General features: G+C 41.3%; 1 non-coding gene across 1 annotated transcript; it reads right to left on the reverse strand.

Annotated features, from left to right (window-relative positions):
• Positions 1-250: 250 nt before the first annotated feature.
• On the reverse strand, positions 251-332 carry trnal-uaa (transfer RNA leucine (anticodon UAA)). The gene has a single exon. It is a non-coding gene; the product is annotated as a tRNA-Leu (tRNA).
• Positions 333-5011: the final 4679 nt, after the last annotated feature.

Genomic DNA, 5011 nt, shown 5'->3' on the forward strand with positions numbered 1-5011 from the left:
CTGATCTCTCTGTCTTTTTACAGAGTGAGTGCACTGTGAAACCAATGTGTTAGAAGTTCCAGAGCTGACGAATATCTACATAAGAGTATGGCAAATATTTGTAGGTACGCACTGAGTATTTAAAGTATGGTTTTAATCTAAACTTGACCTCAGAGGCTCATGTAATCCGAGAGTGCCGAAACAGGCCGTTCAACCTATTATGTGTACGCCAAACCTCTGCAGAGCCTCATACCGTGCAAAAGATGCAAGTTAGTAGCAGTGGGATTCGAACCCACGTCTCTGGAGAGACTGGAACTTAAGTCCAGCGCCTTAGACCGCTCGGCCATGCTACTACGGCTGCATGTCAGCTGCATCTTTGGTTTTGTGAACGGTGACTTCACCGAGCTGCTTGAGGTACATTGTCTCGTACTTCATGTATAAAAGCACGTATATTCTTCAGAAGGCTCGCTGGTTTTGTGATATGGAAGCTGCAACTGTCAAGACATTATTCTGAACAATAATGGATTATCTACATTACATTCTGATACCATGTGGCCCATCTGATCAAGATCACGTTGCAATCTGACGTAACTTTCTTCGCTATGCAATGCACTGCTACATTTGGTGTCATCTGCAAACTTAGTAACTATATCTCCTGTGTTCATATCGAAATCATTTACCTCAATGACAAAACATGTTGGACCCAGCATCGAGTCGTGTGGCACACCACTGATCACAGGCCTCCAGTCCGAAAAACAACTCTTTACCATCACGTTCTTTCTTTACCTTCCCAGCCAGTCCTGTACTGAATGGTTAGTTCTCCCTGCATACCATGAGATTTAACTTTGCTAACCAGTGTCCTGTGGGAAATCTTGTCGAATGCCTTATTTAAGTCCATAGAGATCACGTCCACCGCTCTGCCCTCATCGATCCTCATCATTACTTCTTCAAAAAACTCAATCATATTTGTGAGACAAGAATTCCCAAGGACAAAGCAATGTCGATTACCCCAAATGAGTCCTTACCTTTCCAATATGTGTAACTGATGTCCATCAGGTTTCCCTCCAACATTTTGCCCACCAGCGACGTCAGCTATCCAGTTTTTAGTTCTCTGGCTTGTCCTTACCACCTTTCAAAAATGGCGCCATGTTAGCAAACGGCTAGTCTTCTGGCACCTCACCTGAGAGTATCGATAACATAAATATCTCTGCAAGGGGCACAGTAATCACTTCCGTAGCTTCCCACAAAGCTGTGATGTACACCTAATCAGGTCCTGGGGATTTGCCCAACTTAATGCGTTTCAAAATATCCAATAGTTCGTCCTCTATAATATGGACATTTTTCATGATGTCGCCATCTATTAGACCACATTCTATGCCGTCCATATCCTTCTCAACAATAAAAACGGAAGCAAATAGTCGTTTAGTATCTTTCCCATATTCTTCAGCTCCACACGAAGGCTGCTTTGCTGATTTTTGTGGGGCCCAGTTCGCTCCATAGTTACCCTTTCGTCCTTAATGTGCATATAAAACACTTCTGGATTCTTCTAAACTATATTTGCCAAAGCTATCTCATGTCCCCTTTTTTGCCATTCTGATTTCCCTCTCAAGTATACTCCCTCTGCCGTTGTACTCTTCCAGGGATTCACTCGATCGCTCCTGTCTGTACGTGATGTCTGCATCCTTCTTTTTCTTCACTTAATCCTCAATATCTATAGTCATCCAGCATTCCCGACACCCACCGGCCTTTTCTTTCAATCGAACATGAATATACTGTCTTTGGACTCCCGTTTTTTCATTTCTGAAGACTTCCCATTTTCCAGCCATCCCGGTACCTGCGACCCAAACAGCTTTTTAATTTCTTGCTTAATGCCGACAAAATTAGCCTTCCTCCAAATTACAATTTCAACTGTTTGATCTGTTTGATCCTTTTCTATTACTGTTTTAAAACTAACAGAACTATGGTCGCTGACCCCAAAGTGCTCCCCCACTGACAACTCAGTCACCTGCCCTGCCTCATTTCCCATGAGGAGATCAAGTTCTGCACTTTCTCTGGTTGGTGCATTCACATACTTCCTCAGAACATTTTCTTAGATTAGATTACTTACAGTGTGGAAACTGGCACTTTGGCCCAACAAGTCCACACCGACCCACCGAAGCGCAACCCACCCAGACCCATTCCCCTATATTTACCCCTTCACGTAGTACGACGGGAAATTTGGCATGGCCAATTCACATAACCTGCACATTTTTGGACTGTGGGAGGAAAACGGATCACCCGGAGGAACTCCACGCAGACACGGTGAGAATGTGCCAACTCCACACAGTCATTCACCTGTCTCTATCTAAACTCTGAATACTATGGCAGTTCCAGTCTATGTTTGGACAGTTCAAATTCCCTACCATAACCACCCTATTAATCTGGCAGATAACTGAAATCTCGTTACAAATTTGTTTCCCGTTTTCCTACTGATTAGTATGCGGCCTACAATACAATCCCAACAAGGTGATCATTCCTTTTTTATTTCTCAATTCCATGCAAATGATTTCGCTGGGTGTCTTTCTGGGAACATCCCCCGAAGTACAGCAATAATAAAAGCCTTATGAAAAACGCAACTCCCCCTCCTCTCTTGCCTCCCTTTCTATCCTACTATTACATTTGTATCCTACAACATTAAGCTGCCATTCATGTAGATCCCTGAACCAATGTTTCTGTAATTGCTGTGATATCTCAGTCCAAGTTCGTAGCCATGCCCAAAGTTAATCTGACTTCCCTGCTAGTTCTCTTGCATTGAAATAAATGCTGTTTAATTGATCAGTACTGCCTTGTTCTCCGCTTTGTTCATGCCTGCCTTCACTGATTCACTTGCTGCTTGTCTCCATTGCACCAGTCTCAGATTGTTATCATTTCTCAATCTCCCGCTGGTTCCCACCCCGCCACTTACTAGTTTGAATCCTCCCGAGCCATTTTAGAAAATCTTCCTGCAAGTATATTAGACCCCTTCCAATTCAGACGCAAACTATTCTTCTTGTACAGGTGGCATTTACCCCAGAAGAGATTCCAATGGTCCAAAAATATGAACCCTTCTTCCATAAACCAGCTTCTTATGCTCGCTTCATCTGCTCTATCCTACAATTCCGACCCTCACTAGCTCGTCCCACAAGGAGAATTCCAGATATTACTCCCGGAGAGGACCTAATTTTGAAATTCCTGCCTAACTCTCTAAATTCTACCTTCAGAATATCATTCTTTTCCCTTCCTATGTCGTTGTAACCAATGTGTGCAATGACCTTCTGCTGTTCCCTCCTGTCTTTGAGAGCATTTTGCACCCTGTCTGTCACATCCTTGATCCTGGCAGCAGGAAGGCAACACACTATTCTGATTTTTCGCAATTGGCTGCAGATATGTCTGCCTGTGCTTCTGACTAGAATGTCCCCTAACACGATCGATCAGTTGGAACCCTACGTAGCCCTCATGACATTAACGCCTGCCTTGCTACCAGAAACCTGTTTTTTCGTGTTAAATTCCCCTAAAAGTCCATCACCCCCTATATTTTCCAAAACAGCATAATTGTTTGAAATAGGATTAGCCACAGGAGAGTACCTGCCTATCCTTCCTACTTTACTTGGGGTTAACTCACCTAATTTTTTCTCCCATCTTATAACTGCCATCCATCACACCCCCAGCTCTTGTAAATTCCTCATCGCCTGTAACAGTTGCTCCAAGCAATGCATTCTGTCTGACCGGATTCGCAGTAATTGATATTTATTGCAGCTATAATCCTCAGTAAAGGGTAAACACTTCCAAAACTCCCACATCTGACTAAATAGGATATCACACTACCCAAGGCCATTTTGCTACTTCCAGTCTACGCACAAAACATAGCACTGTCTTATTGTCTCACAGAAGACCAACTTAATACTTTTGCCTTATATTTTTCAAATTTAATCAACAGACACATCCAATAAAAAAACAGACACATCCAATATAATCAAGAAAAACCCACTCTACTCACTGTTATATATTTACAGCAAGGCTATACTTGAAATAATAGACTTATCTATTTCTATGCTGTGACCTTTCCCAAACAAGGTGCTCCAAGATCAGTTGCCAATGTCGCTGTTTGTTAAGTTTTCCTCGACACTCTCCAATACATGAACTCAGACAGCAAAGGCAGTAATGCGCAGATTCACTGTTATATCAGTGAGCAATGTCGGTTTCTTTCGTCTCTCCCTTACACACCATGTGCTCGCTGACTTTCTGCTTTTCAAAGTGCCGTTGTTTGACTTTGTTTTTCTCCATAGTTCCCAAACAATTACAACAGCATATAAACAGTATTTGCTGCTCCTGGAAGTCACGAAAATCACCTCCAGCACCGAAAATACATCAAAATAGGAGCAGCTGTTACATTTAGATTTCCCCGTCCTCCATCTTGGCTTATCCAGAATCTTCACATGCTGTAAGTGGAAGTTAAAATAAAGTTCCTTCTTTCGATTAATCTGATTTATTCCCACAATAAATACTTTTGATTAGGAATTACCTTTTTCTTAATAGATAAAACAACTATTCGTATTTCACTGAAAGAGTGAAATTCACGTACTTTACAACTTTACCAAACTATTAAAAGAAGCTTATTTAGATTTCACAAACAACATGTCATTGTGGACTTTGCAATTTCTCTTTGTCATGTTCCCTTAATTCTTTGGATGTAAGAATTTGTTCGAAATCTCTTCATCTGAATGTAAATTTCAATTGCCAATGTTTCCAGAATCGTGGCTTCTTCTGTTACCTTCCTGCGCCAATGTTCTTTATTGTTTGCAGAATTTGTATTTCGACCATTCATTACTTTATCTTTTCTAACAATACATTTATCCTGATTTTTCACTGATGAACTTATCCTTTATGAATGCAACTAACCTTTTCACACTAATTTCTTGTTTGCATTTCTATTTCTACAATTACCTTTATAATTCAGAATACTCTAGCAACATACTTTTCCTCCTACGTTTTTTTACTATATATCAAACATGGG

The sequence above is a fragment of the Chiloscyllium punctatum genome, chromosome 51, assembly GCF_047496795.1.
Source record: "Chiloscyllium punctatum isolate Juve2018m chromosome 51, sChiPun1.3, whole genome shotgun sequence".
Taxonomy (NCBI): domain Eukaryota; kingdom Metazoa; phylum Chordata; class Chondrichthyes; order Orectolobiformes; family Hemiscylliidae; genus Chiloscyllium; species Chiloscyllium punctatum.